At 37.8% G+C, this 21,248-nt stretch overlaps 1 non-coding gene and 1 pseudogene across 1 annotated transcript; one reads left to right on the forward strand and one right to left on the reverse strand.

Moving 5' to 3' along the window:
• Positions 1–11,894: 11,894 nt before the first annotated feature.
• On the reverse strand, positions 11,895–19,624 carry LOC695369 (nicotinamide/nicotinic acid mononucleotide adenylyltransferase 1-like; annotated as a pseudogene).
• Positions 19,625–20,871: 1,247 nt separating this feature from the next.
• On the forward strand, positions 20,872–20,978 carry LOC114676517 (U6 spliceosomal RNA). The gene has a single exon (XR_003727585.1). It is a non-coding gene; the product is annotated as a U6 spliceosomal RNA (small nuclear RNA).
• Positions 20,979–21,248: the final 270 nt, after the last annotated feature.

The following is a 21,248-nucleotide window of genomic DNA, read 5'->3' on the forward strand; positions in this document are numbered from 1 at the left end:
GTTTCACCGTGTTAGCCAGGATGGTCTTGATCTCCTGACCTCGTGATCCGCCTGTCTCAGCCTCCCAAAGTGATGAGATCACAGGCTTGAGCCACCGCGCCCGGCATAAAAATATTTAAAATTCAAAAACTCCTAAACTCTTTACTGCCTTAAAGAAACATTAAATCCTTACGACGTGCCTGGCACTGGGGGTTTATACTTTAAAAGAAAAAATTACCCTTAGTGAGATCAGAGACTTGTGGAAGAAATAGATGTGTGAATATCAAATATAAATACAGCATTTAAAGGCCATAGAAGAGGAGGTGCGACAAAGGACAAAATTACCAGTGTACCAATGTTACCTCAGACAACTCCTCAGGAATAGGAGCAAGCAGGAGTCATTTCTGAAAAGAAGAGTTGCCTGGCCTACATCTTTAAGAAGAACAGGAACTCACCTTGCAAACATAGTTCAAGTAATAAAGGAGAATTCTTGGTAAAAAGAACAAAGTGGGCTGGGCACAGTGGCTCACACCTGTCATCCCAGCACTTTGGGAGGCCGAGGCGGGAGGATCACTTGAGGTCAGGAGTTTGAGACCAGCCTGGCCAAAATGGCGAAACCCTGTCTCAACTAAAAATATAAAATATTAGCTGGGCGTGGTGGCAGGCACCTGTAATCCCAGCTACTAGGGAGGCTGAGGCAGAAGGATTGCTTGAGCTCAGGAGGTGGAGGTTGCAGAGAGCCAAGATCACGCCACTGCCCTCCAGCCTGGGTGACAAGAGCGAGACTTTGTCTAAAAAAAAAAAAAAAAGAACAACTGTGCAAAAGTACTAAAATATGACAGCAAGGTGCGTTTCAAGGACTCAAAGTATTTTAGGATAAGTGGGCTGTAAGGTGTATATGAGGTAACGTTAGAGCCTGAGGCTGCAAAGCCCAGCAGGAGCCAGGTAACAAACACCACCCTGCCTCAACATGGAAGATGGGGAAAGGCTCGAGAAGTATTATCTCTAATAGTAGTATCTACCTAGTCATTTCTGTCTCCTAGGAGAATTAGCCATGTGTTTAACAACTAAGTGACCTAGGCTGATAGTTGCAAACTTTAATTATTCCTTATCTACAAGTGCTGGTTTTGGTCTTAAAACTGCTTTAAGAATTGAGTGGTTGACTTCTTAGAGTAGAGGTACAGTAGAGACAGCTGAGGCTAACTGAGATGCCCCAGATGCAGGACAGGGAGGGGCCTCTTCGTGTGGGGTCCTGGGCTCTGGAATTTCAACCATATGTTTTGACAGAGCCCCAGTTTGTTTTCCCTTTGAGTGTACTTTCACTTCATTCCAGTCACTGACTGCTACAGCTGGCTCTGGAGGCTGGAAAGGAGAGGGCGTGCATTGCCTGGGTTCTAGGAGACATGAAAGAAGGAAGATGAAAGTGATGGCACTTCAAATATTTGCGTCTATTCCAGAGATTAATGCAGATCTTTCTGCACTGTTCCAATAGAAGTCTACAGCTTCACCTAGAAAAAACAAATGTCATTTTCTAATGGGCTTGTGTACTAATGGGGAACAGAGATAAAATGTATTACAATAACAGTCATTGTGCCCTTTCGAGTATGTCAAGCACTATGCTAAACATTGTATTATACAAACATTAGCTCACTCCTTGAGGTAGGAATTACTTTTCCTATTTTACCAATTAGAAAGGTGTAGTAGTGAGGCTAAGTGGTTTCCCAGGCTTCACCTACAGTCCACCTGTGTAAGAACCAAGTTTTATATCAAAATCTGGCTGACTCCAAAGCCTGTACTCTATAAACAGGCGGTTTTATGTAATGAAAAGAGCACTGTTTGAGGAGTCAGATAATCTGGATCTAACTTCTTTCTCTGCCACTTGTTTGCTGTGAAATCTGCATTGTCATTTAATCTCTGTCTACTGACTTGCTTATATGCAAAATTGGATTTATAATCATTTTGTTTACTACAGGGATTTTCAGTAGAAATCAAAGGAATTCATATATATAAGAGCTTTTAATGCCCTATACTATGTAAAATTTAATTACTATTTGTATTTCTTTCAGAGCCTCCATTTTCTCACTTATAAATTTGGGATAATGCTGGTCCTGAATAGCTCACATGGATGTTGGAAGAAACAATCAAGATCCTCTAGGGATGACCACTCTATAAACTGGAAACTTGATGTACAAATGAGGTAGGATGCACACAATCACTGTAGATAGTAGCCCCCCTTATCCACAGTGAATATGTTCCAAGACCCCCAGTCGGTGCCTGAAACCTCAGCACCAAGCCCTTTGTATATTGTTTTCTTCCTATACATACAAACCTACGATAAAATTTACTTTATAAACTAGGTAAACACAACAGTAATAAAATGGAACAATTATGACAATATGCCAGCATCACTACTCTTGTGCTTTGGAACCATTATTAAGTAAAATTGGGGTCATTTGAATACAAGCACTTGACACTATAGCAATCTGATAACCAAAAGGGTGAAGTGACTAGTGAGTGCCTAGCATACACAGCACGGATACCCTTGACAAAAGGATGACTCACGCCCTGGGTGGGATGCTGTGAGATTTTTGTCATGCTACTCAGAACAGCTTGCAATTTTAAACTTATGCATTGTTTATTTCTAGAATTTTTTATTATTATTATTTCTGGACTGTGGGTAACTGAAAGCATGGAAAGCAAAACCCCAGGTAAGAGGGAGCTACTGTAATTCTAATATGCTGTAAGGGGTTATAGTGATTACTGTTAATTCTTCTGAGACTAGTAACATGTATTGCGTTTTAATATCCTTCAAGTTTTATTAGGTTCCCTCAATTGCTTGTAGCTTATATTTTCCAAATGACTTGGCATAGAACTTTCTCCTAGCCGGCTCTCCTCCGCCCATCCCCTCTGCCACTATAAAACAAGATGATGCCATTATGAAAGTAGCAGCATGTTCTCAGAATGACCTGCCCAAGTCAGGGCCTCATGGATTACATATCCTAAGATCTGCACATGCATTAATACGATAAAAGAGGTTTTGTGAGAGAGACAAATACAAACACCATGAGGTCACTTCTTCCAGAGTATAACAGGATGCAGACTCTTGGAAGAAATTGTATAAATGTCCTCTTGGAAAATTTTGTCTCTGAGTACAGAGCACATTATAAATTTTTCCAAAGCTTTCCAACATACAGTACAGCAAACAGTGTGCCTTTTCTTTTCTTTCCTTTTCCTCTCATATTCCCTCTCTCTCTTTTTAAACACTTCTATTTTCAGAGAAAAGAGGAAAAGCTGGGAGGAGCTTTCAGTTACTAATTATTTCCAGCATCAATGTTTGCTCTTAAAGTCATAGTTCGTTTGTAGAGAGGACAATGTAATGGGTCCCGAAATCTAGGTCCTCGTCCTACTTGCCCAGTTGGGTGAACAGTTCAATTTTTTCAGCCATCTTCCTGTGCCAAGCAGGACAGCAGGACGTGCAGTTAAATGAACACTGCAGTGGAAATCAGAAGACCTGAAATCTATTAAACAATTCTACAAATAATGGTAATGTGATGAAATAAGTACTTTCAATCATGTGTACTAGTTTCCTGGTGCCGTGTGGTGGAGGCTCCATAAACAGCTGTTGAATGAATGACTAGGAAAACAATTATAAATAAATAAATGCATAGTATATATAATAGTCAATGAACAATGAGCAGAATTTCAAGGAGGCATTGTGATCACTGTACTTAAAGGCTGCAGGCAGTACTGATGAAAGTGTGTAACTTGTTGTTGGAACAAAGGGTTGACTCCAGGGGAAATACAAGGGCTGTGAGTTAGTTAACTCAGATCTGTTGCTGCTACTACATTATGCTGCCTGCTATTGTGAGTGAATCGCCCTCTCTGAGCACCAGTTTCTCTACCTATAAATGAAGTGCTTGGACTAGATAATCTCTAAGAACACTTCCATCTCTGTAGGTTTGCTTGTATAGTACAGCACAGAACAACTTAAGAACCCTAGACTTAGAATTTTCAGTTAACACTCAAAGCTAAGTCCTCATGCCAGGAAGACGATATCAGACACATAAATTGTACGGCCAAGTGCAGCGACTCACGCCTGTAATCTCAGCACTTTCCGAGGCCAAGGCGGGTGGATCAGCTGAGGTCGGGAGTTCGAGACCAGCCTGACCAACATGGAGAAACCCCGTCTCTACTAAAAATACAAAAAAATTAGCTGGGTGTGGTGGCATGTGCCTATAATTCCAGCTACTCAGGAGGCTGAGGCAGGAGAATCGCTTGGACCCAGGAGGCGGAGGTTGCAGTGAGCTGATATTGCGCCATTGCACTCTAGCCTGGGCAACAAGAGCGAAATGCTGTCTCAAAAAATAAATAAATAAATAAATATAAAAAATAAATTGTACAGTCTTTTTCTTATACACAGCAGTGCTATATTTCCTTTGGTGTTTCAGTCAAGGGTTTGGCTGCCTGGTTAACTGTTGATTCAATTTCCAGAAATACTATATTTATTTGAGATCTTTGACTTACATCCTAGCATCTAGATAATTAATTTTCTTTCATTAAGAGCCTCAAAGACGGTCATTGTTGGCCTTCAGTCTTTATTTTTGACCTACAGTTTTCATTCATGACTGCACATTAATGTCATCTGTGCAGCTTTTACAACCCATCCAGGCTGTATTCTCTGAGATTCTGATTTAATTGGAGTGGAGTCTAGACAGCATTTGTTTGTTTTTTAATGCTATTCAGGCGATTCTACTCCATACTCAGGACTGATTACCACCACTCTAGAACAGTGCTTCTTAAATTTTTGTGTACAAATGGGCCAGCTAAGAATCTTGTTAAAATGAAGATTCTGATTCAGTGAGTCTGAACTCAGGGTCTAAGGTTCTGTATTTGTAATAAACTCCCAGGTTACGTTGATGCTCTGACCTCTGCTCCTAGAAGTGTGGTCCATGGACCAAGATCATGTGGGAGGTAGATAGAAAGCAGAATCTCAGGTACCACCCCAGAAGTACTGGATTAATCAGGGTTCTCCAAAGAATTGGCTCACAAAATTATGTAGTCTGACAAGTCCCAAAACATGCTGTCAGCAGGCTGGAGACCCAAGAGAGCCAATGGTATAGTTTCAGTGTGAGGGCCTACAGGCTCAAGACCCAAGATGCTTCATTCAGTTTTAGTTCAAAGGAATACATCAATTGATATGCCAGCTCAAGACAGTCAGGCAGGAGGAAATTCACTTCTACTCGTGAAAGGTTCAGCCTTTTTGTTCTATTGAGGTCTTCAACTGATTGAATGTGCCCCATTCATGTTAGAGGGCAACATGCTTTATTCAGTTCAATTATTCAAATGGTAAAAGCACCCTCATGGACACACCCAAAATAATGGTTGATCAAATATCTGGGCACCCCAGTGTGCTAGTCAAGTTGACATAAAATGAACCATCACACCTAGAGAATCAGCATGTGGTTTGACGTATTATACATATGCAGAAATTTAATACACATACTAAAGTTTAAGAAGCACTGCACTGTAATAACTATTCTCAAACATTTTGGTCTCTTGACCTCCTTAAACTCTTGAAAATATTCAGGATTCCAAAGTGCTTCTGTTATTGTGGGTTACATCTATTGCTATTTCCTATATTAGAAATGAAAACTGGGGACTTTCCAAAGTATGTATGTATGTATTTAATTTATTTATTTATTGAATAAACCCATTATATGTTAACATAAATCACATTTTTATAAACAATAACTTTTTTTTTTTTTTTGAGGTCACGTCTCATTCTGTTGCCCAGGCTGGAGTGCAGTGGTGCGATCTCAGCTTATTGCAACCTCTCCCTCCCGGATTCAAGCGATTCTCCTGCCTCAGCCTCCTGAATGACTAGAATTACAGGCACACACTGTGACCGGCTAATTTTTTGTATTTTCAGTAGAGACAGGGTTTCACCATGTTGGTCAAGCTGATTTTTAACTTCTGACCTCATGTGATCCACCTGCCTTGGCCTCCCAGAATGCTGCGATTACAGGCATGAGCCACTGTGCCTGGCCAAAAAATAATTGTGTATATATATATGTGTGTGTGTGTGTGTGTGTGTGTGTGTGTATATATATATGTATATTTTTTTTTTTTTTTTTTTTTTTGAGACACAGTATCCCTCTGTCGCCCAGGCTGGAGTGCAGTGGCCGGATCTCAGCTCACTGCAAGCTCCGCCTCCCGGGTTTACGCCATTCTCCTGCCTCAGCTTCTCGAGTAGCTGGGACTACAGGCACCCGCCACCTCGCCCGGCTAGTTTTATGTATTTTTTTAGTAATATAATTATATTTTTATAAAATAAAATATTGTGAGAAGAGTGACGTTGTTATACATCTTTGCAAATCTCTTTTATGTCTGGCTTAATAGAAAGCAGCTGGATGCTCATATAGGCTTCTGAATTTAATTTGCTGCAATATTGCAAATCATGTCGACTCTGGAAAACTTTGTTCTAATCTCATAAGAAAATAAAAGTGAAACAGCATTCTAATATTATTACAAAAATGTTTTAGTTTTTAATACTGCCTAAAAGTGTTTCAGGATCCTCTAAGGGTGCCTGGATGTCTTTGAGACTGCTGTTCTAGAGTAAAGTTGAGAATCTATATAATTCATTCTAAAAAATTCAACCTCAAATCTCACGAGCAAATTTGTCACAATTCTACTAAAATTTGAAGCAATTAAAGCACTTTGTGGAGGAGTCAGTCCTTTCTTCCATCAGCAAATTATATAGTACTGCTAGTAATTTCAAAGACCAGTGCTTAGAATGCCAGTTCAAAAGTTTGCTGTACCCTCAGTGTAGACCAATAAATCTCAACCTCAGCACTGTTGACATATTGGGTCAGAATATGTATATTTGTTCCTATATAATTTATTAAACAACATAATATGTGGCTGCATTTATTAAAAGTACCTTTCCTTGTGTTTCAGTCATACCAGGAGAGGCAATATGACCATGGTGAAGCTGTGAAACCTAGTTTCTAATCTCAGATCTGTAACTTTCTAGCAATGTGGCATTTCTGTCCTGAGTTTTCACTTTTTTCTTTTGCAAAATGGGAATCAGCTATTGTAAAGGCCATGGAGATGCCTGTGCAAATGTAGACTCTTGTTAATAATCAGGCTATTATTCTGCCAAGTCAAAGGATCAACATGAGAATAGACATGAAATGAGAATGCAAAGGCATATTCAAATGAAGCACATAATCCATATTATCTCACAGGGCCTTGGGGTTTAATAGAAGATGGAACTAATGACAGAGTTTGAGCTGCGTGGTAAGTGGGTCTTAAATCCAGAGGGAGAAATTCCTGCTGAATTTAATAAATGTAATAGTCAATTCATCTCATTGTAAATTACTACTATTCATTTCTTTATACTGGAGCAAGAGCCAATATATTTGGGGAACTCTATAGGAACTGGCAGTATCAATGAAGCCTTTATAAATATCTATATCTTATGTCTTATTGTTTTCACAACTAATTCAGAGGCAATTTAAATATTTCTGCTATTTCCAAGATGCTTACTTTCAAGTTGGGTTCCAGAAAGCTATTTAGCAGATGTAGGGTACAGAAAGAGGAAAAAAAAATAGGTTCCATTTAGAAGTATCTTAGGATTTTCCAGAATTTATAATTTTTAGTTTCAATTATCCAACCAAACAGCTTGTGTGTGCATGAGCAGATAGAGGAAAAAGCAGTCAAGAAAAACAGAGATGTTACCAGGACAAAAATGCGGGCTTGAGGAGATTGCACTAATGTAGCACAGGACCAAGTTGAATGCCAGTGATGATCTTGAGAAAGTGATTATGAATCAAGAGTGTCTGAAGGGAATACTTTTACAGGCCCAGATGAAATAGTTGAGGTATAAACAACAAAGAAACCCACCCAATAGTCACCCATCTAGGCAATAATAAAGCCAATATTCAAGTCTCAATTCTCTGAAACAAATCATGGGATTTTTTTTTTCCTTCAAAACATCATCTTCAAATCAAAGTAGGAAAATAGATCATTAAACAGAGGAGTATGTAGAACCAGTGGCCAAAAGCTTAGATATGCAGCAGCAATGTATGAAAAGTATTCTGCATTTCTAATCCCAAAGCAAGGTTTTCTTAGGTTAACATATTACCTGTTTTTAAATATGTAGATGGAATATTATATTCTCCCTGAGCTTGAGATGGCATGGCAAACACACAGTTTACAAAATTGTGTAAATTTTGCTGGGTACAGTGGCTCGCGGCTGTAATCCCAGCACTCTGAGAAGCTGAGATAGGAGGATTGCTTGAGCCCAGGAGTTTGAGACAAACCTGGGCAACACAGTGAGACTCCACCTCTACAATTTTTTTTTTTTAATTAGCTAGATGGCATGTCATGTGCCTATAGACCCAGCTACTCGGGAAGCTGAGGTAGGAGGAATGCTTGAGCCTAGGAACTCAGGGCTGTAGTGAGTTGTGACTGCACCACTGCACTCCAGCCTGGGTGACAGGGCAAGACCCTATATCAAAAAATATAAACAAACAAACAAAAGTCAGTAAAATTCAGGGCTTGTGGCTTCAAAACAGTTCCACAATGATTAAGTTTTGCAGATTAGGATTTTTTAAAAAAATTAAGTTGTGCAAGTTTGCTGTTAGGCATTTATAATCAAATTCAACTTTTAGGATGTTTTATATTTAATTAAAAAGTTTTTAGGTCAGCTGTGAAAAATAAGTTAATATTTCTCCCACTTCACAAACTAAAAAATTAAAATGCAGGTTATAGAGCAACACAAGAGCAGAGTCTTTGGTCTTCAATCTTTTCCTTGGCTCACTGAACGGGATAGTGGGACAAAAAGCGATGTTATTGCTAAGCCTCACCTTTGATCCAGCGTGCCCAGCACGCCCTTGCTCTGTGCAATGAAGCATATTCATTCAGAAATAGCATGGAAATTCAGAGGAGAACTGGTAGTTTCACAGTGCGTGTGTGTGTTTTTGTTTTGTTGTTGTTGTTGTTGTCTTTTGGGACAGAGTCTCTCTTTGTTGCTCAGGCTGTAGTGCGCTGGCGCAATCTCGGCTCACTGCAACCTCCGCCTTCCAGGTTCAAGCGATTCTCTTGCCTCAGCCTCCCGAGTAGCTGGGATTACAGGCACCTGCCACCACGTCCAGCTAATTTTTTTGTATTTTCAGTAGAGACGGGGTTTCACCATGTTGGCCAGGCTGGTTTCGAACTCCTGACCTCAAGTGCTCTGCCTGCCTCGGCCTCCCAAAGTGCTAAGATTATAGGCATGAGCCAACGCACCAGGCCCACAGTGTGCTTTTGAAGAGCAACAGGCTTACAGCTTTCAAATATGCTCTCACTTTGGAATTAAAGCAGGTCACTTAGTCATCACTGTCTCGAAACTTCTGTCCGCTTCAACCCTGGATCCCCACTGCACTACAACTCTTGAATTCCCTACGTCAGTGAACCCATACCCACTGTTTTCCCCAAGGCTGAACCTAGGCACCACCTTATATTCCACATCCAGTATACCATCAAGCTGTTGCTTCTTAGTACTTACCCTCTTGAGTCCACCTCTCTTCCTTCTCCATTGCAACTTAATTCAAGTCACCATTCTTCTATGTGGCCTCCTTGCCTCCAGTCTTCTCCCATTCCAATGTTACACACATTGTAGCCACACTACTTCTACAGCAGAAATAGACTGTAGCTATTTCACTGCTTTAAAACCTTTCAGTTCTTTCTGGCTGATTGCCACCCACCCACTCTAATCTCCTTCACTCCTTCTCCAGGACAAATACGATTTAGAAGACTTTATTGTGGTTTGGGAGACTTTCACAATTTGGTCCTGTATCTCACCACCCTCATTTCTCCTCACTCCATTTTGTACTCTCTGTTTTGTCCAGCATGAACAACCTACAGTCCCATGAAGGCACCTTGCCGCGGTTCCCACCCTGTTTTCTGGCTTATATTAATGTAATATCTTTTACTTGCAACATCCTTTTGCCCCATTCCCCACTTCATTCCTTCTCCTTGCACCCATCGCCTAAATAATTCCTACTGATGCTACTGGCCTCAACTAACCTACTAATTTTTCCAGGAAGCCTCTCTGAGCCTTCTAAACTGGGTTAGTGTTCATGTGCCGGGTGGTTTGACAGCTGCTATTTACTCCTAGTTAACACAAATGGCATTGTTTTAAAATTGCATATTCATTGTGTGTTACCTCCATTATACTGTCAACGATTTAACTATGAAGACTGTGCCTTTTACTTATTTTTGTAACTCCACAATAGTTTGCACACAGATTACACATCACTGGCTCTCAATAAATATTAGTGGAAATAATAAATGATCTAATTAGTGAATAAAAGATTGATATTATAAAGGTTCCTATAAAATAAAATTGTCCTTTCTGTGAGGCTTAGCATATCAACACCTCCCTAGCTCTTGCCTAACACACATCAATACTACGCTACAGGGGAGTTTCATTATGTTGTGTGAACTTAGCAAGTGTTGATTTTTGCTACTTTTCATTGGGAGTGGAGCAGAACCCTACAGCTGGAGCCATCATAAGCAAAGCAACTTTAAAAAATTCTTGGCTTTTGTCCCACCTTTGCCAATACTCAGGCTTTATCTTGGCTATGTCTTAAGATTCTACCAACTAATGGAATTCCCAGCCTTGGTGTTTTGGCACTGGCTAAATAACCACATTTTTATTAAATGAAACATGAGTCAGCATCTTCCCACAATCTATAAGTTAGTTCCTGGTAATGGTTTAGGAATGTGCTTCTCAAACTTTGGCATGCATAACAATTCTGGAGACTTTTGGAGATTTCCTTATTCCCACTCTCGAAGATGCTTGGCATCCTGGGCCACATAGCTAGACCTCCATCTCTACTTTGGGATGAACAGGTCTTTGAATAATTATTAAATGACTACAACTAATTGGTCTGAAGCGTAGTGTGCCTAACTAAGATATCCATCTATTTGCCCTCTACAGCCTTCAAAGTGACAAGATTTGCTATTGTTATAGAACTGAAAGAGAATTCATTCTACTTTAACAGAAAGGCATTGCCCATTGGGATGAAGTAATCCCTGGTTCAATTAAGAATGAGTCAGGCTTATCTTTGCTTTCCTGGAATTATGTGCATGTTGTAAACATTCACACACTGCTAAGCATGATGGTAAGTTTCTATCATGCTCTATGTATTATAATTGAGGTATCTGATATACAAAATATGTCTTTAATAATTTGGGTACTTTGAAACCATTTATAGAATTTTTTTCCTTTGGAAAATTACAAAGTAAGTTAGAAATATACTACTCAGAAACTAACATTTAGAACATTAATATATGAATGTATTGGTAAGTTAGAAACTAAATACTTATACATACTTTTATGAGTATATGCTAGAAGGTAGACAATATAATTAACTTAATTCTTCTAATTTGACAATCAGTAACATGCAGATCAAGATAAGAACTAGAGCTTGACTGGGTAATCTAAGAGTTCAGACATTTTCAGCATGCAGACTCATCTGTGGAGCTGTTTCATTTTTCAAAAAGCTTCTGATAGTTAATGACATTTATAAAAATTAACAGTGTCAGTTAGATAGTCTATTTCCCAAGGAAGATTTAGTTAAAAAGACAAAACCAGTGCTGTCAGTTTGAATATCAGTCTGTATCCAGAAATTTTCTTTAAAAGAAAGTCCTGGGCACAGTCCTTTGCCTATAATCCTAGCACTTTAAGAGTCCAAAGCGGGTGGATCACCTGAGGTCAAGAGTTTGAGACCAGCGTGACCAACACAGCAAACCCTGTCTCTACGAAAAATACAAAAATGAGCAGGGCATGGTGGCGGGCACTACTTGAGAGGCTGAGGCAGGAGAATCTCTTGAACCCATGAGGCAGAGGTTGCAGTGAGCTGAGATCATGCCACTGCACTGTAGCCTGGGTGACAGAGTGAGACTCCATCAAAAAAAGAAGAAGAAAGAGAGAAAAGAAGGAAGGGAAGGGAAAGGAAGGGAGAGAGAGAGAGAAAAGGAAGGAAGGAAGGAAGGAAGGAAGGAAGGAAGGAAGGAAGGAAGGAAGGAAGGAAGGAAAAGAGAAGAGAAAAGAAAAAAAAGAGAAAGAAAGAAGAAAAAGAAATGCATAAATCACATGAACTTGCTATCCTTTGAATTTCCAGGCAAAGTCAAAATTTGAAATGATTATACAGTCATCCAAATTAATTATTTTACAAAGGTAATGCTTCTAATTTTAAAATAAAAGTATAAAATTTATAGTAAAAATGCTCAAAGTACTTTTTTATCTGTCAAAAGTTTCTGAGGGAAGTGTCCAGGAACTCAACACCTACATGTTTTGGAATTTATACAAGACTGAAAATCAATTTGAACTCTGGCAGTGACTTGCACAGGTGCCTGAATTTGAGTCTTCTAGGCTCTCCTTACATCTTCATTAAGAGTTAGTAGTTGAAGCAGCTCACTCTACTACAAAGTACTTTGGCCTATGCATTGAAGATCATAAAATCAAGCCCTATTTCTGCCAGCAATTGTCTCTGTGATTTTGAGACTCCTCCAGGAGTCTCAGAGACACCATATATTAAATGAGGGAAACCAACTGTGTTACTATTATGCAACATATGACCTGCAGAATGATGCCAGTTTTGAAAATTTTTGTTACTAATATGAGATTAAATGAGTACAGAAAGTGAGAGCAAATGTTTAAAAACCTTTCACAGCATTCTGACAGAGTAATTTTATTTCTGTTGAATTTAATAAAACATGGAGCTTAATTTTTAGTATCTTTTAATCTAATAACTCATTTTTTTTTCAAAAGCATTGATGTCTCACAGATTGGGGAAAAATACAACCAAAATCTAGTTATTTCCACAGAAACACAGGATGAAATTTATCCTCAGAGCGCCTTTTTTTGTTGTTCTACTATACCATTTTATGATTTTAAGAAACTTCATTAGAAAACGAGCAGTTATACAACTCTCCATTTCCTCTAAGCTAGACAATTAATAACAGCACAGGAAAACACAGTTTTAGCCAAAGGTCTTACCATTTGCCAACCAATTTTGATTATGAAAGGCTGTCTGGGCTAGTCATGTAGTAGCTAATTTGAACTTGTCCAGACAAAATCAGAAAGGAATTATAAGGCTGGCTTTGAAGTGAAGCAATAAACAGAACACATGCTGTTTCCAGTTATTTGAGGAGAAAACTTTTTCTAATTCTAGTGCAGGACAAAATGCCAAATTTCCGAAGGAATCTACTCATTAATGTTTAATGCAGAAATAGTGGAAAGATATTCTTGACTAAATATAATAGACCAAGATGCTCACATGCTTTAGCATTCAAGAAAAGAAAAATAAATGTTAGATATTTATACATTTTTGGTACTTGCTCTGAAACCCGTAGAAAATAATCACTCCTAGGAATATTGTGTAGATTTCTAGTTGGCCTAGATATTATTTAACAGAAGAATCACACAGGTTAGACATATGTTGAATGAGAGAATAATCAGACACATCAAAAATGCCTCATTTCTAACAATCTGCATTCCAATATTATCTTGTTTTCTGGTTCTAAAAGAGATAACATGTAATCCTCATTTTTACTAGACTTAAGCTGATGATTGACCTTTGAGCCATTAGAAAACCAGCATTGCTTTAAACAAAAAAAGTTTTATTCTTTTATTTTTTAATGTTTTAGACTTTGAAGCCCAAGATTAGAATACCTAAAAATGGCCCACATTTGTTAGTAACGATGATGTTACTCACCATTGCTCACAGGCTGGCTCCATGCTCTTTTTCATAGTGGGAATGGATTTAGGCTAATCAAGTTATACTTCTTCACCTCTTTCCTTTGTTATCAACAGTTTGGACTAATACAGATGTGGAATAAAAATGAAACAAAACCACCTAAGCAAAAAAAGAGGATTTATCTCTAATTTAGATTTGTGGAACAAGGTGATTGATATCACTGGACAAAAATTCTGGATCTAGGTATAGAAAGTGCTGGAATGTGTTTCTTTTTCTACTATTGTGATTAGTATTGCTACATTTTAAGTGATGACATTGTATTTGGAAAATCATGAAAGGAACCTATATCACAATACCCACATGCTGAAATTAAGAAAGCAATAATGACAATATTTTTTGGTTTATATAAAATTATCTTTTAAAAATGATTAATCATATACTTACATTGGAATGAACTATAAGATATTTCAATAAATTTTCAAACTGGCCAAGGTCTGTGGACCTGCTGCATCAGAATTCTTTGGTGAAACGTTAGAAAATATAGACCATTTCTCTCTGCAATTTCCCTTCCCTTATTTTCAGAATTCCCGTTGGTAGAATCAAGAAGTGGGGTCTAGAAATTTGTATTTTTTAAAAGCCACACAAATTATCCTGAGGCCACTAATTTGTGAAACTTCAAATCTGAAGATTAAATTATCTGTGTTACCCACTCGTCCATGGATGTTCAGTGTGACTGGTTCTTTACTATCTGCCTGAACTCTCCCACATGTGGAGAATGCTTTTGTAGCTAGCACTGGGCCTGTTAGAATATAGTTTCTCAGCAAATGTGTGATAAATTATTGAATATCTACTGAGGAAGAAAAGAGGAAGGAGAAAAAGAAGGGAGGGAGGGCAGAAGGAAGAGAGGAAAGAAAGAAGGAAGGAAGTAAAAAATGGTTGGTGGAATGGAATTAAAAACTATCTCAAACTATCAATCAAGACTATATCATCTTTGGTCTGTTCTCTATATGTTAGAGCGTTCTTTTTGTTGTTCTTCTCCATAATTTTCACACATTCTTTTTATTTATTTTTTTTTAGTTTTTCTAGGTACACAGTAGATGTACATATATTTATGGGGTACCTGAGATGTTTTGTTACAGGTAAGAAATGTGAAATAAGCACAGCATGGAGAATGGGGTAGCCACCCCCTCAAGCATTTATCCTTTGAATTAAAAACAATCCAATTATGCTCTTAAAAGTATACAATTAAGTGATTACTGACTATAGTCACCCTGTAGTGCTATCAAATACTAGGTCTTATTCAGTTTTTCTATTTTATTTATTCATTAACCATTCCCACCTCCCCCCGACTCCCATTACCCTTCCCAACCTCTGATAATCATCCTTCCACTCTCTATGTCGAGTTCAATTGTTTTGATTTTTAGCTCCTACAAATAAGTGAGAACATGAAGTGTTTGCCTTTCTGTGCCTGGCTTATTTCACTTAGCATAAATACAATGCAGCAATCCCACCACTGGGTACATATATCCTCAAAAGAAAGGAAATCAGTATCAGTATATCAAAGAGATATCTGCACTCTTATGTTTGTTGCAGCACTGTTTATAATAGTCAAGATTTGGAAGCAACCTATGTGTCTATCAACAAATGACTGGATTAAGAAAATGTATTATATATACACAGTGGAGTGCTATTTAGCCATAAAAAAGAATGAGATCCAGTCATATGAAACAACATGGATGGAACCGGAGATCACATATTCTTTTTATACTATGCAATAAATAAATTTTTAAATCATGTGGAGTTTTTTATATATAGTTTTGTATCCATTTTCTCATTAAAACATTATAAAGAAATATTATGCACCTATTACAGAAGAAAATGGAGGCTGCTCAGAGATCAGAATATATTGCCCAGAATTACAGATAATCAGAGAGCAGCAGAGCTAAGACCAGAATACTAATGTTCTCTCTACAAATAATTAGAACTAATGTAGATGTAACATTTACTATATGCCAGGCACACTTCTAAGATTTGTATTGGTATTAACTCCATAAAACATTACTTTATCTCCATAAGATAAAGGCACTATTATTATTTTCCCCTTTATGCATGAGAAAACCAAGGCACAATGAGGTTAATTGAGTCATCAGATGTCACTGAGCTAGTAAGTGACTAAGTTTGCATTATTAACTTCTAAGCATGGTATTCTGCTTTCCAAAATACATATGCTGCCTCAGCTGTAGCTATAAAAACATTTTAAAATGACAGCCATTGAAACTATAAATGGTAGTAAAATCAAAAATTATAATGTTATCTTAATAACATTTGTTAATATCTTTTTCTTACTGCCGTCAACTCTCTTAAGATGATATTACTATTCTCCATCACCTGATATTCTGGCCAAGAACAATTAACACACAATGATCCTTTTTACAAGTATATTACCATATGGGGTAATTGAACATTTAGTCCTAGTTAATAAAGACATCGCTGCTACTTTGCGTTCTAGAAACTAGGAGTATAATTGTTCACAATAGTCACTTATGATCCTTTGTATTTCTGAGGTATCGGTTGTAACATCTCTTTCATTTGCAGTTTCATTTATTCAAGGCTTCTCTCTTCTTTCTTGGTTAGTCTAGCTAAAGGTTTGGTAATTTTGTTTATTTCAAAAGAAACCAACTCAGTTTTGTTGATTTTTAAATTGTTTTTGAAGATGCCAATAAAGGACTTTTCCTGCATCTTTGTTTGTTGCATTCAAATTACACAATATACAGAGTAAAGTATACAACAAATAAAACCCCCAGCATCAAAAAAACAAACAAAACACAATACCAGCATCACATATTTCCTCTAAATTCACATTGCAAAAGCAAATTACGTGGATGATGAAGTAGGGAATAAACAATGACATATTTTCTTCTTCCTAAAGAAAGTCACAACAGTTATCAATATTTATTCTCCTATGAAGTTCATTGTTCTTATTTCCATTATTCAAAGGGGAAGTTCTGTTCAGGAGGACACCCAAAATTACACTATTATGTGGCAGCATCAGCAGCATCCTCAGAACTGGGAGAAAAAGCCAAGCAGTTTGTCCTTTGTATAATGTTGTTGCTCCATTTCCCCATTACCAGGCCTCCTGCACATGCCTCATCCAGTGAGGTTCTGAGGTCAATGCTGTCACAGGTGAGCAGGGCCTGGGCACTTCTAACTAGGAAGGCATGACAGCATGAGAGAAGTTTCAGATGAACTAGAAGTTGCCCAGAAGAAACTAAAGCTCCGTTATAATAGCTTCATCTTGCTCAATTGTTATTTTTCAGTGCTGCTTCAACTCTTAAACTCCGAAAGGCTAAGGAGTAGAAAAATGACTCGCATCTCTAGGATTTGAGATTCCAATCTTTCATTCACTCAGCAGATGGATAATGAAACCTGCTAGGTGTGGGGCTTTTCGCCTTCCCTGTCTTTGGGAGTTGGCCCGATGGCTTTAGTGGGAATAAGCTGGGAGCTATAGCATAAACATTTGCTTAACCTTATTTAACATTTTCCTTTTTTAAACTGTAGATTCAGGTCTGACTATGCAATTGCACAATTCTATATTTTTCTTCTGCAATTCAAACCCTTAATCTGGGGTGGTATAGGTAAGAAATAGAAATTACAAAAAAGCAAATTATTCTATTTTCATTAGAAATTTAATTTTAGTCCTGTTTCTATCGCAGAACTATTTTCACAAACCCTGAAACTATTTTACAAAAAGCTATTTCTAGTCTTTCATTTTCCCAATTGGTAGAACTTCCATGAAATTTTACCCAGTTTTTATCATACAGCTGTGACTAATGATTTGAGAGTACTACTTTTAGTTAAACTTCATACAAAAGGGCAAGAAAAGGAAAAGTATAAGAAAACAGATCCCTTTTCTGCTTAAATTCACAAATGGCAGATTCACAGTGGGCTGGAACAGAGAAAGAGCAGGGCTCTTCAGAAACTCCCGAGTTTTTTTAAGATGAACTCTCCCTGTTTCTCCCAAGCTGGTCTCAAAGTCCTGGGCTTAAGCGACCCTCCGGCCACAGCATCTCAAGTACATGGGATTACAGAGCATGTGCCACCGTGCCCCACTCAGATCTTTTGATTAAACTATCAATAAAGGCTGAGAGCATTCAGACTTATAAATTCCTTGAATGAGACCCCTCATTCTCTGTGATTTTCTCATTTCAAGGCAGCATGATGTTATCTCTGAAGTTGTTTCTGAAGATAAAGAGGTGGCAGACGGCCAGGGCCAGAACATGATTCACAAAAGGCTAAGTGAATGTGTGTAACCTGTAAGGCAGCAACTCTCTATCTCTGGTGGGCATCAGAAATATCTACATACCTTTCTAAACATACAAGGGCTTGGACCTCACTCCCTGCCTCCAAAGGTGGAGCTCTGGGCAGTTAAGTCTTGCCAAAGTTTATTTGACCATTCTGATGTGTGCCACAGAAAACTCACTATTGGTGCAATGTTTCTGCCAGGCAAATTCACAGTCATTATTTTGCATAATTGGGGATGATTTATCATTGGTGCATTTTACAAGATCACCACTATAAGAGTTCCTTCCTTTGTCTATCCTGGCTCTTGATTACCCAGCAATAGGCAGCCAGAAGATGTCAATTCCCTTCATAACCAAAGTTAGAATTTTAAATGAACTCTTACTTTTCACACTCTGTGTCTTTTATGTGGTAGAGTTCAATGTACTTTTTTACTTCTTATTTCTAGCTAGTTTCACTGAAAATTCTTCTGGTTTTAGTGTGCTGCTAATCTCTTGGCTTAAAGATAAAGAGATTTGTACATTCTAAAAAAAAAAAACATGTGGAAAACATTCATCTTAGCAACTTCTAATAAAAATAAATCCTGATTTTAACTTGCCACTGATTTTTACTAAACTTTTAAGCTTTATTTTATGCTACGGATCACAATATCTTGCCCCCGTTACCAATACCCAGATTGTTTCAAATCCCCAAAAGGGAAGTCCAAAACATCATGCTGTAGAATTCCTATGCCTTAGCTTCTGCAGTGTTTCTCTGCAAAGGGGCAGGATGATCCCAACGTTCCTGTCTTCACTCTCAGAGCTGTACAAATTGTGCTTTTCAGTGTATTATTGGACAAGATCTGGTGCCAACTAGCAAATGCTCTGGTCCCTTCTGAGGACTCTCCAGATTTGTGAATGAGATGTCCTTAGTCATTCATTCATTTACCATATGAATGTTGCTCTGGTGTTTCCACAACACATCAGATTCATAGATGAATTTCTGAGCATCATTTCCAATTTAATCTGAATTTCCCGTGGTAATATATATCAAGTAATACATATGAGCTCATAATCTGCCATGATTTGGATGATATCTTCACTCTTCACAAACTGGGAACACCAAAGACTCCAAGAAATCTACCCTCATACAGCAGATGGACCTTTGGCGCACCTTTCATCTTTGGCTCTAGGGGATTCCTTTTGATCAGAATCTTGTCTTTGTTCAGTCCACTTCCTCTTTCATCCGGGCCTTCCTAGCACAGGTGAGTTCCGCTGGTGATCACAGTTACTGGCCTTCAGTTTCTCTTGATGGTGCCTTAGCACCTTAACAGTCTCTATCCACTCCTTCTGAAGACTTTCCCTTGTATCCACTTCTACCCATTTGGAATTCTGGGTGGCAAGTTCTGCCATGATGACCTGGTGATGGGCAGGAATGAGTCCTTTCTTCTTGTATGCATCGCCAACAAGAGAGATTATGCCTTTGACAACTCTTTATCTTCCTATTCCATTCATGTAGTCCTTGGCCAGCTCCAACAACCTGAGGTGCATGTTGGTGAGAGAATTAAAGGAACCACAAGCAAAGAGAACCACTTCTGTCTTCTCCGAATTTTCCATGGCAAGAACTTAAAGTTGTTGCTCTGAATGGAAAACTGTGACACCTCCCTTGCTGCTTTTACAAAGAAAATTCTTTGAATCTGAAGTGTCTTGCAAGGGAGGCTATTGAAACCATTTCAACTAGTGTGGCAACAGTCTTCTCTAAGGTGGGCTAGGAAAATGGTTTTATATCCAAATTGTAATTAACACCCTCACTGCCCGCCAGCCTGAGTGTTCCTGGAGACTAAGTTGTTTTTCTAATCTCTGTTTCCTTTATTTCTGCTCTAATTTTTACTTCTTTCTTCTTGTCAATTTTAGATTTATATTTTCCCTATTTTTCTAGTTTCTTGAGTATAAAGTAAGGTTGTTCCTTTCTTTCTTTTTTCTTTCTACCTTTCTTTTTCGTGACATAGGCATTTATCACTGTAAATTTCCCTCACAGGGAATGAAGTTTTTTGCTGCATTCCATAAGTTTTGATGTGTTGCGTGTCTGTTTTCACTGTCTTTTGATTTCTTCTCAGAACCAGAATAAGTAATTTGGTTATTGAGGAGTATGTTTAATTTCCACATATGTTTTAATTTTCCAAAGTTCCTCCTGTTATTGATTTTTAGTTTCATAACATTGCGGTTGGAAAAGATACTTGATATGATTTCAATCTTCCTAAATTTGTTAAGACTTGTTTTGTGGCCTAACATATTATCTATCCTGGAGAATGTTCCATGTAAACTTGAGAAGAATGTTTACTCTGCTGCTATTGGATGTGATGTTTTGTATTTGTCAGTTAGGACAGTTGATCTATTGTGTTATTCAAGGCTGCTGTTGCATTGCTGATTTTCTGAGTGAATAACTTATCCATTGTTGACAGTGGGGTACTGAAGTCTTCTACTATTGTATTGCTATCTCCTTCTCCCTTAAGTTCTGTTAATATTTGCTTTATGTATGTAGGTGCTCTGAAGTTGGATGCTTATATATTTACAATAGTTATATGCTCTTGATGAATTGACCTCTATATCATTATATAGTGACCTTCTTCATCTCTTGACTGAAAGTCTATTTTCTCTAATGTAAGTACAGCCACTTCTGCTCTCTTTTGGTTGCTATTTGCATGGAATATCTTATGCCATCCCTTCACTTTCAGGCTATGTTTTTCCTTGAGGCTAAAGTGAGTCTCTTGCAGGAATTATATTGTTGTATATTGTTATTTAATCCATTCAGCCACCCTATGTCTTTTGATTGGAGAATTTAATTTATTCACATAAATAATAAAGTGTTTACTTTGGCAGCACATATAATAAAAGTAGAATCATACAGAGATGATTTCCATGGCCCCTGTCAAAGAATAACATGCAATTATGTGAAGTAGTCCATATTTTTAAAGTGTAGAGTTTTTATTAGTTTTCTCTTTGAGTCTTTGCTAGTTGTTTGTTTATATAATCAGTGCTAGGTTTTCTTCACTTTAATATCATGAGTTATAAGATATTATTTGCAAGCCTCATGATAACCTCAAATAAAAAACAAACACACACAGAAAATAAAAAGCAAGAAATTGAAGCAAACCTACTGAGAAAATCATCTTCACTAAAAAGGAAGACAGGAAGGAAAGAACAAAGGAAGAAAAGGTCACAAAAAAGTAAGAAAAATAAC

Source organism: Macaca mulatta, chromosome 2, assembly GCF_049350105.2.
Source record: "Macaca mulatta isolate MMU2019108-1 chromosome 2, T2T-MMU8v2.0, whole genome shotgun sequence".
Lineage (NCBI taxonomy): Eukaryota > Metazoa > Chordata > Mammalia > Primates > Cercopithecidae > Macaca > Macaca mulatta.